Genomic DNA, 11,930 nt, shown 5'->3' on the forward strand with positions numbered 1-11,930 from the left:
GGTTTAGAGGTACTATTTCAGCTACGTGAACAAGCGGATGAAGTGTGTACCTTCTGTCTTCTTCCAACATGAGAAACAATGTGCTACAGTCTAAAAAGGAGGGAGAAAATACCTAAAGCACATCAATATTGTGCTTATGAATTCTGCATTTTTGAAATCATTAGTAGTAATAGTACTAGGATATTTTTCTTGGAATCAACTAGGTAAGAGAGATCTTGAACGAGTAAAACACTATGACTCTTAAACATGAACTAAAAAGCTCCACCTATATATTAGTCAAAACTTGAAAAGAAAATCTTAGAGATGAAGATGAATTTAAAACTCTTGAGTTAATTTTGTTTAAAAAATATGACTTTGAATTATTCACTTAACTACTCTGTGAACTAATATTCTCACCCATAAATTGGGTTTGATGATTTCTACAGCCTACAAAATATAAATTTTAATAACTCTATGAAACATTTTACATAAGTATTAGTAGGAAGGAGAAGTCAATTAGGAAATTTAAGAAATAGAGTATATGAGTTCAATATCTTTTATGTTCACTGACACATTTATCAAGATTCAGGTACAAATACATAGGCTCTTTTAACTATGCTAAGCCACTTTGCACATCAGGTCTTTATGGCTTCTTTTTTCCTTTTTACAAAGCCAGTTAGTGAATATTATGCTTATTTAACAAAAAGAGATAATATGCACAAAGAGGTTAAATGACTTGACCAAATTTATGCAACTAAATCACTAAGAAAAGACATGCCCTCTATAGTATGAGATATTAGGAACTCAGGTCTTGGGGAGAGATAGCCAGGGTTTGAATTCAGACTGCAATAAACTATAAGGTAACAAGTGAGTTACTTAATTTTAAGTCCCAAAATTTTCACCTGAAAAATGGGTGTAAAAATAGAATCTATGTCATAAATCCATTTGGGGATTTGGAGATTGGTTTGGAATGCTGTTTGAAATAGTGAAAATATTTAGATGTACTTCTGTTCACATCATTTTAAAGTGAGTACCTCTGTATTTGTTTAACAAAAGTTTCCCACATACACCACCACGATGACACAAGAACACAGTCTGCCTTGCAGTGGAAGAGTGGCCCACTGGTAATCCAAAGGAGAAGGACTAGCGTAGAAGCCTGTCTTATGCTCTTGAAGGCACCCGCCTCCAGCTGGATGAATCCACAGTATTGTAAGGAACAAAGATGACTTAATGTATCTGATTAGCTAAGTGATTTGGACAATGACTTCTTTGAGACTCAGATTTTTATAATTTAATGGGATAATAGTACTTGAATCCATTAGCATTAGGGAGATTAAAAGAAATCCTGTCATTTGCTAGCCTTTTGAAAATGTGCAGGGCTACAAGATGTGTTGGTGATGACCTTACGGTTATAGGGAAAATAAAATAAATATTGGAGTGACATAATCAGGCTTTCTCTTATATATTTATAAAATGTTGTTCTTACACAACTGAGCTTGCTTTTATAGTAATTCAGTGACAGCATATAACCAAATCATTCAAGCATTAGGAAGGGGATGATAGACCAGTTTCATTGGCTTAAATACATGTCAGGTGGATTTATTTATTACCAATACTTAAATCAGTCATGAAGTGATTTAGACTAGAAATCAATGATTTCTTATTATCTTATTTTTCTTATTATCCTTTTTAAAATCCTTATCTGAATCTGTAACAATGTGGTATCTTTTTTTTTTAATTTTTTTTTATGTTTTATTTATTTCTAGGAGAGAGAGAGAGAGAGAGAAAGACAGACAGCGTGAGCAGGGGAGGGTCAGAGAGAGAGGGAGTCACAGACTCTGAAACAGGCTCCAGGCTCTGAGCTGGTAGTCAGCACAGAGCCCGACGCGGGGCTCGAACCCACGAACCGCGAGATCATGACCTAAGCGAAAGTCGGACGCTCAACCGACTAAGCCACCCAGGCGCCCCAACAATGTGGTATCTTAACGTGTTTACTTTTTGTTATGAAATTAAATTCTTATATGGTGAGAGAATCTGTTTATTTTTTATTTTGTTTTTTTCTCTCTTCTGTTTGTTTCACATATGCATCCCTACAGGCAATTTATGTGTGAAATATTATAGGCCTCNAAAGAAGAAATGAAGGAAGAAAGAAAGAGGAAAGATAGAGGGAAGGGAAATAAAGGGAGAAAGAAAGAAAAGGAGAGAAAGAGAAAGACAGAGTAAGACATTTAAAAATAATGTAATGTCTCTGGAGAAAGAGAGAGGGAGGGAGACAGATGATGACGACAGACAAAAAAGGTGGTAATAATATAATGCTAGATGTAGAAATAAAATACAAACGGATAAACCTCTAAACACAAACCTATAAAACAAATATATAATGGTTCTATTTAGACGAGCATGTTAAGTGCTTATATACTTACATATGTACATGGGGATTGAGCAAATTGAAGGTTAATACAACAAACATCAGGATTAATTTTGTCATTTATTTTGAGAAGTAATTAAATTATATATATATATTTCCTTTTATAGCTATTCTCAATTTTCTACAATTAGGAAATCTTATCTTTATAAATAAAAATTGGAAGCAATGTAAATTTGTATTAGTATAAAGCAAGTTCTACTTTAAAGTTCATTGTGTGCCCTGATTTCATCTAATGGAGATGATGATTGTCACAGTTTCTACGGTTCAAATTAACAGAATATGAAAATATTTTTAAATATTAGAAGTCATAAAATTGGCGATCAAGAGCTGTTTGTTTTGTTTGTGTATTTGTTTTTATTTTATTTCATTTTAGTGAGACAGCAGAGCACAGATTCTAGACCCAGATTTCTTGGATTTGTAAGCCAGTCCTATTAGTGCTCCTTGGCACTTCGTTAACCTTTTCACACTTATGTTTATTTTACTGCCCTCCGGGTACCTTTTGGAGCACATGTGAGTCAGAAGACGTAAAGCACAGAGACACGCACCTGCCCCATAACGAGTATTAAGCCAGGGAAGCCAGACTGACAAAATCATTTTTTCTGCACACGACTGAATATCCCCAACTCTCAAAAACAAGTATCTCTGTTTCCTTATTTCTATTTACAATTTAAACATGTCTCAATTCAAAAGGTGGTGTCAACTGTCCGCTGTGTATAATCAGACTGTAGGTTTCTCTGAGAAATAGGCATGTCCAACTATAACTTGCTCTGCGTCAAAGTTATTGTAGTTCTGGATTAGGCTAACAAATCCCCAACTTCTACAGGATATTTAATTCTTATAAAAATCTGGATAAAGATATTTGTTTTAATTTGTTTTGAATATATATTTTCTTATATAGTCCTCAAACTGAAGTCTTTGATTTCACCTGCGTTGTGTTTTTCGTGTTACTTTCAGAAACACCCCCAGCCCCCAACAGTGGGATGCTTTTTTCATATGAATTTGACATTTTGTTGGTGTTTCACATTTTCTTCAGTTGAACCAATATATTTTTCATCTCTGTCCTCTCGCACGTTATCCACAATAGCATGAAAATTTATAGTTTTTGCTTTACCTCATATCATAGTTACTGGTTTATAAGGTTTTCTACTCCACTAGGTTCTACGTTACTATAGAGACTGCCTCATTTTCATTTTCTTTTTTTTTATGTTTTTATTTATTTCTGAGAAAGAGAGACAGCGTGAACAGGGGAGGGTCAGAGAGAGAGGGAAACACAGAATGTGAAACAGGCTCCAGGCCCTGAGCTGACGCGGGGCTCGAACCCACGAACCCTGAGATCAGACCTGAGCTGAAGTCGTACACTTAACTGACTGTGCCACCCAGGCGCCCCTGCCTCATTTTCATTTTCATCGAGCACAGAAATGAGAATTTTGTTGGCGTTCCATTTATGTTGTTGAATAACTGAATGACTAAATAAACACAAAGTCATAAATACTGATTCTCAATCTAAGGATTATAGTTGATTGCACTGATGTTTCAAAATATATCAACTGCCTACATTTCCTACAGCGTCTGTAATTAGGCCCTTAGCATTTGTGGCAGTACCGAGTAAACAAGAGAATGCAAACCAAGATAATGGGACAGAGGAGATGGAAGGTGAAGAAATGAATATTTAGCAAAGGTAAGGAAAATATTTGTGACATTCATGTGACTGAAGTAACCCGCCCTGTGTGTGTGAATGTGGATTGTGGCAGACGCACCATCCAGTAATTAAACGCAGTTGCTAATTTAAAATTGGCAATATGAAAGTAATTTATTGTAAATAATTAAAACACTTTCCCTATCATAGTTCTTTCCATCATAATGAGCCAATTATTCTTTGCTATATAAATTTACTGAACCTCAAGGACAAGCAGAGAGGCCAGTTAAAATTATAGTCACAATGAAGCTAGCATGCTGTTTTCCCTTTGTAATTTTTCACAGTATATTTTGTAAATTAAAAGATTTTATACTGCCGTAATAATATTAATGGCTGACAATTACATTTTATATGGTTAATAAAAAGCCATATATAAAACATATAGTGAAACATTAGCTTGTAGTAGTTAAGATGTGGACTCTAAAGTAATCCTGTGTAGTTTTAGAACTTAGTTGCATGACTTTAAGCTCAGTAACTTGAAAAGTAACACAAATTTGTGCCTAAGCTCTCTCATCTACAAAATGGGAAAATAGCTTTCGCATCCCGATGGGACCAGTGAGAGCACTAAAATCTATAATATTCAGAGTTTTACTATAATAGCTGACACTAATAAGCATTGAATATGTAGCAATTATAATAATAATGATTGTTATTATATAAACTCATCTACTCAAGAGAAAATAAAACATAGGGATATTCAATTTCAAGATTATAAATGGAATAGTATGTGTATATCTCCATTTCCAATAGATCATAATATAAAGCAAAGAAATATATGACATTTAAAAAATACAACTAACAAAGAAAGATGATTTCAAGAAACCAGAAACTCAGAAATGTTTATAAGTATCAAAAACAAAGAAATCAGACTATAAATAAAGGCCATAACTATTGGTCATTTGCCAAAGAAAAAAATACAGCTTAGAATTAAGTGCCATTTTGGGGCACCTGGGTGGCCCAGTCAGTTAAGCGTCTGACTTCAGCTCAGCTCATGATCTCATGGTTCATGGGTTCGAGCCCCATGTCCGGGTCTGTGCTGACAGCTCAGAGCCTGGAGCCTGTTTCAGATTCTTTCTCTCCCTCTCTCTCTGACCCTCCCCTGCTCATGCTGTCTCTGTCTCTCTGTCTTTCTCTCATAAATAAATAAAACATTAAAAAAATTTTTTTTAAAGAATTAAGTGCCATTTTAAGACAATCCCCTGAACCCAGAGTTTAAGGAGCCATAACATGGGCAGATCACAAGACAGGTAGTGAGTTGTACGTAGAATGATTTCCTTTTGGAACATAAACACGTGGAATGTCAAGGTAATAGGTCCCAAGTTTTTAGTTATCTTTCATTGATCAACAAGTATGGTATTAAGCATATCTAAAGAACCAGATAGAATGAAGTCTATACCCAAGTGATTTTTTTCTTTCACCATGAACATGGCAAATAATTCTAGTTTCAATTGAATAGATTCCCATAGTAGAATCTATTTTTCTATTGTAATCTTCTCCCTAGATTTTATTGATAATCAAGTTCTCACCAGATACCAACATCACAACAAGGCCTCCGTACTCTAAAAAAATGTAAAGTAATAAATACAGGATTTATATTTAGAACATATTCCTGAATATCATGCTAAATGTGGCTGCATCTTTGTTTTCCTAACAAATCCAAATGCAGGACAGAACTATAGTTCTGTCAGCACTGCAGGAAAATCTATTAGCCTGACCTTTTCTTCTCATTGTTCCGAGAACAGTCTCCCCAGATGCATCTGTAACAATGTATTTCATTCCCTGAGTGTGCTTGGTGGGGTGGGATAAGCGATGTGTGAGAAGACAGAGTGCTTAGAGAGAAAGGAGAGGCTTGCCTATGTAATTGTTGGTGGAATCTTGGTGATTATTCATCAGTCTTATATAGATCTTCTCAATTTCAAACTCGACTGAGAGCTTCTGAAAGGCAACAAACAAGAAATTATATTTCAATAAATATTAGTAAAACCAATAATAACAGGAACAGATTTCTAATTTGTGCATGCTTGTATGGAATTCACGTGTAGATACTATTACACATGATGACTTTTATCTTTGGAACTTTCTGTAAACTGTGGTTTACTATATTAAATGTTTACACAGACACTTCAAAAAAAAAACACAATAAATCAATTTCTAGAGTTCTGAATGTGATGATTTTCTAGCTCCTTCCTTATTGGTCTGCCTTATCTACACTGGACTGTTGGCATCCGTACTCAGAGGGAGTATAATGTAACTAAATACTATTTTGTTTTATTTTTATAACACTCAGAGAAATTGGTCTCACAGAGGTCCATTGATAGGAATGGAAGAACCAATTTTAAAGCAAGTTGAACAAACTTGGATATTTATTAGAACCTTTATTGGAAATGGAACCAGTCATCCGGTATTATCAAAATAACTTCATACTCTCATCAGTAGTCAGGTGCATCAGTGTTTCTTTGAAGGCATAGGTAGATTTGAATTCTTTTTTGTGTTTTTTTGTTTGTTTGATTTTGATTTAATGTTTTCTTTATTTCTGAGAGACAGAGAGAGAGAGAGAGCATGAGCAGGGGAGGGTCAGAGAGAGAGGGAATCTGAAACAGGCTCCCCGCTCTGAGCTTGCTGTCAGCACAGAGCCCGACATGAGGCTCGAACCCACGAACTGTGAGATCATGACCTGAGCCGAAGTCGGACACTTAACCGACTGAACCACCCAAGCGCCCCTTGAATTCTCTTTTGAGGAGCAAAAGAAACATACTGGATTCATACATTTTCTACGCATTGCTTTTTAATTGAAAATATTATTAACAAAATTATAGATTCAGCTGTAGGTTGAAGAAACTATGCAGAGAAATCCCATATGTACATTATCCAGTTTCTTTCAAGGGCAATATCTTCAAAACTATCACAACCAGGATATTGACATTGATACAATCCTCTGACCTGATTCTGATCCCCCAGTTTAGTTTTGCAAATGTGTGTGTTTTATGTTATTTTTAATTCTATGAAATTTTGTCATGTGTAGGTTTGTGTATCCATCATCATAGAGGAAACACAAAATAATACCATCATCACAAAGTGCATGGAGTTTCCCTTTTTTAACTAAAACTCACTTCCTTCCTGCACTCTGACCCCCTTGTCCCCAACGCATCTTAACTACTAATTATTCTCCATATCTAAAATGCTGTCATTTACAAAATAGCATATAAATAGAACCATAAAAGGAAACTATTGGAACTGATTTTGTTTTCTTTCCCTCAGCATAGTTCCATAGAGATCCATCCAGTATGTCATGGATATCAATAGGGATTCCTTTATATTTCTGAGTAGTATCCCAAGGATGTCTATATCACAGTTGGTTTAACCATTCACCCACTGAAGTTCATTTGTTCCCGATGTGGGGCTATTACAAATGTGATTGAGTGAATAATCCCCACCGCCACCTCCAACATGTACAACTCTGAATTCCCTCAACTTCGAATATGTGATTGAATAAAGCATTTTGAGATGGAAAGATCATACTGGGTCATCTGGTTGGGCAATACATGCAATCACAGGCAACCTTACGAAAGAGAGAGAGAGAGAGAGCAGGGAGATTACAGAGGAGGAAAAGGGCGACCACAATGTTAACACACAGGGAAACAGAGGTGGGATGATCTGGATGTAAGACCAGAACGTTGGCAGCCTACCAGAAGTTGGAAGAAGCAGAGCACCTTCTTTCCCCTAGAAGTCCCAGAGGTAGTGTGGGCCTGCGGATACCGCTATTTTGGCCAAAGGATTCCAATAGAGGATTTCCGGCCTCTGGAACTGTGATAGAATAAATATCTGTTGTCTAGAGCCACCAGGTCTGTGATCATTTATTACGGCAGCAACAAGAAGTGAAACAGTGAATTAATCCGCTCTAAACAGTCCTGTAAAAGATTTTCTGTGAAAATAAGTTTTCATTTTCCTGGGACAAATGCCCAACAGGGCAATTGTTAGGTTATGTGGAAATTGTGTATTTGGTTTTATAAGAAACTGCCCAAATTTTCCAAATGGCTATGCCCTTAGACAATTGCATCAGCCAAGTAGATGTGATTCAGTTTCTCTGTACCCTTGCTGGAATATGAAGCCATCACTGCTTTTAAATGTTATCCTTGGTGAGAAGTATGTAGTAATATCTCACTGCAGTTTTAATTTGCATTTTCCTCATTGGCAGTGATATTGAACATGTTTTCAAGTGCTTATTCACCATCTGCAGATCCTCCTCACTGAAATGTTTATGTCATTTGCCCGTTTCCTAATTAGACCATTTATTTACTGCTAAGTTTTAAGAGTTTTTTTCCACATTCTAGATACTGGTCCTTTTTAAGATACATGGCCTATGACTATTCTCTCCTAATCTGTGGCTTGTCTTTTCATTCTTTTAATGGTGACATCCACAGAACATAGTTTTCATTTTGATGAAGTCCAATTTATAAATTTTTCCTTTTATTGATATGGTTTTGTTGTCAAGTTTGAGAACTTTTTTTTCTAATCTTTCCTCCATTGAATTGTTTTTTCACCTTTGTTAAAAATCAATTGGTCATATATGTGTAGGTCTACTTCTGGATGATCTGTTCTGTTGTATTAACACATGTGTCTGAATCTGTACCAATACTACACTGCCTTGAGTATCTTAGATATATAATCATTAATATTGTGTTCAACGACTCTTCCTACTTTATCCTTCTTTTTCAGGATTTTTCTAGGTAATCTACTGCTTATCCTTTCCCTATAAATTTTAGAATAAGATAATATTGACAGATTCCAAGTTTTACAATAAATAAATAATAATATAAATAATAAATGAAATCATTTCTGGCGTTTTTATAGCAATTATGCTAAACCCATAGATATTTTTGATTATGTTGAGTCTTCCATTCCACGCACACAGTACAGCTCCTCATTTGTCAGGATTTGTTTTACTCCTTCCATCAGTGTACTATAATTTTCAATTCAAAGATTCTATACATGGTTAGCTAAATTTCTACTTAAGTATTGGTCTGTCAACTACAACAGATATAATCCAATATTTGCAAGAAGTTTATAATAGAGGAAACTCTGGGCTGATGGAGGAATGTGGGGAAAGTATGTGGGAACTCTATGTACTTGTTTTTAAGCTTCTGTAGGGGCACATGGGTAGCTCAGTCAGTTAAGCATCTGACTTCAGCTCAGATTATGATCTCATGGTCTGTGAGTTTGAGCCCTGTATTGGGATCTGTGCTGACAGATCAGAGTCTGGAGCCTGCTTCAGATTCAAGGTCTCTCCCTCTCTCTCTGCCCCTCCCCTGCTCCTGCTCTGTCTCTCTTGTTCCCAAAAATAAATAAAACATTAAAAATTAAATTTCTTCTGTAAACCTAAAATTGCTCTAACGGAAAATATATTAATTAAAATATGAGGAATAGAATATTAGTATAACTAGGCATTCAAAACCAGACAATGGCACAAAGAAAAAACAGTTAATTATATAGTTAATAATGCTTAATTCAATTAATGGTTTTCACCATTATTGTCATCATCTTATTATTTAATTTCTGCATGGGAGGAAATAGAACCAGAGAATCAATGATATCAGAATAGCAATGGAAGATTTATGATGTTAGACATCTATATGCAGGCAATTATCATATATGTGCTTGAATAAAAAGAATAGATTCTCGAACACAGAAGAAATCTTACCTATGTCCACTATGTAATGAAATAGTAATGAGAAATAATAAAATTGCCCATATGGATTTGAAGAGAAAAATATTCAACTTAATATTTCACATGAAATGATTTAGGTAAAATCACATCACTTTATCTTAAACTTTTGTGTAAATATTTACCGTTTACCAGTCGTGAAGTTTAATAAAGTATCCATTTTTTTAAAAGTCAAAAATATCGGCAATAAATATAAACTAATAAAATTTGGCTAATCTCTAGAATTTTCAAAAAATGTAACAACCCTGAATGTTGTGTTAAGAGATGAACATACTATGTAATATTCTAATCTTTCTCAGGAGGATTATGAAGAGATATTTTAATTATTTTACTTTTATTTTCACATTTTCTATACATCCCAGAGAAACTGCTACTGGAAAGCAAATAAGATATAGATTTTTAAACAAATACATAAAAAGCAATCTCAACAAAGGATAATGTGGTTCCCAAGACTCCCAGGGAAGGAGGGCTAATGCCCCTTCCATCTCTTGACCTTAATCCTGACAACATAATCCATTCACCTTCCTTGTCTTTGTTAAAATCAGCTACTTCACCTATATTTGCTTTCTGTTACCTCCTCTAGGTCATTTGCCCTTGTTGGATTATGGATTTTTAAAGCCATTTATCTAATTGTATTCTTTACTCTCATTTTATATATCATAATTAAAACCCAAGGTAACTAAAAGAGTTGGACGGGAAAATTCTTGACATAGTGACAGTACTAAATAACCATTAATTAATTAATTATGAAATGTCAGTAACATTTTAGTCTAGACACATTAATAAGCCAGAATTAGTAGTATGCTTACATATTATCAGAGGAAAAATAAGTAAAGTGTGAAAAGTTTTCACCAGACCACTTTGTGCAGCTGTATTTAATGATGATCAAGTCTCCTCTTAAGTGCCAAGCACACTGACCGTGACCTGAGTTTTGGCCTTTGGAGCTGTGCAGCCCACAGCCTGCGGGAGCAGAGGTGAAGGCCTTATTTGGTCCAAATCCCGAGTCCCCATTGGTGTTTAATCCATAATAAGTTCTTAATGGAAATAACATTCAAAATGGGAAAGTATTAGATTGAGATATAAGAAACATATCTCTCTTACAAATATGGTTAGTAAACCTGCTACCTGGTTATTTAGTTCTCAGATATTACTGACATCAGGTGCTAATGACAGAACTTCTATGCAATATATTGCAGGTATAACACAATAAAGGGCACACAGGCATTAAACACAATGTGTAAATCAGAATCGACCATAATGCTATAAGCATGATACACAAATATCCTTGTTAACACTAGTAAAACTGTGATAATAATTACATTATGTGATAATAATAACACCCTACATTTGGTGTGTACTTCTCTACTAGCCAATGCTCCAAGGAGCTTATCCATACCACACACTTACACACACACGTGTTTAATTCTCACAATAACCCCATAGGGACTTGCCTTTACCTCATGGGTCATTCCCCTTCTTCATCCAACATACTGAGCTGCAACAATTCATGAAACTCTATTTTAAAGCATCTTCTAGGGTGCCTGGGTGGCTCAGTTGGTTAAGCATCCGACTTCGGCTCAGGTCATGATCTCACAGTTCATGGGTTCAAGCCCCACGTCGGGCTCTGTGCTGACAGCTCAGAGCCTGGAGCCTGTTTCAGATTCTGTATCTCCCTCTCTCTGACCCTCCCCTGCTCATGCTCTCTCTCTCTCTCTCTTTCAGAAATAAATAAAACATAAAAAATTAAAAAAACAAATAAAGCATCTTCTAAACCAGGAGTGCAGATTAGAAGTTAGTAGGTTTATTACAATTATTGTGCACTACATTTCACTTTTTAACTATTCTTAAAATTCAGAGGTTCATAAATAAATCACAAGAAGAATAAAAACACTCAAATAGGACACTCAAAAATACCCACATATACTGCAGGAGCCCTTTGTACTTATTTGTCAGTTTTGTTTCCTTCGATGGCAGAACATTTTTAAAAAACAAGAATAGAATCTGAATAGACATATATTTATCTACTAACTCTATCAATGACAATATGTTCACTTGGTAAACTCTTGTTATATAGGGGTAGTTTCTTTAAATTTATACCATCCATA

The 11,930-nt window shown here is 35.1% G+C and overlaps 1 pseudogene; it reads right to left on the reverse strand.

Moving 5' to 3' along the window:
• Window positions 1–10,836, reverse strand: part of LOC144242580 (glyceraldehyde-3-phosphate dehydrogenase pseudogene) — a 43,115-nt pseudogene extending 32,279 nt beyond the window's left edge.
• Window positions 10,837–11,930: the final 1,094 nt, after the last annotated feature.

This window comes from Crocuta crocuta, unplaced genomic scaffold (assembly GCF_008692635.1).
Source record: "Crocuta crocuta isolate KB4526 unplaced genomic scaffold, BGI_CrCroc_1.0 scaffold36, whole genome shotgun sequence".
Taxonomy (NCBI): Eukaryota; Metazoa; Chordata; class Mammalia; order Carnivora; family Hyaenidae; genus Crocuta; species Crocuta crocuta.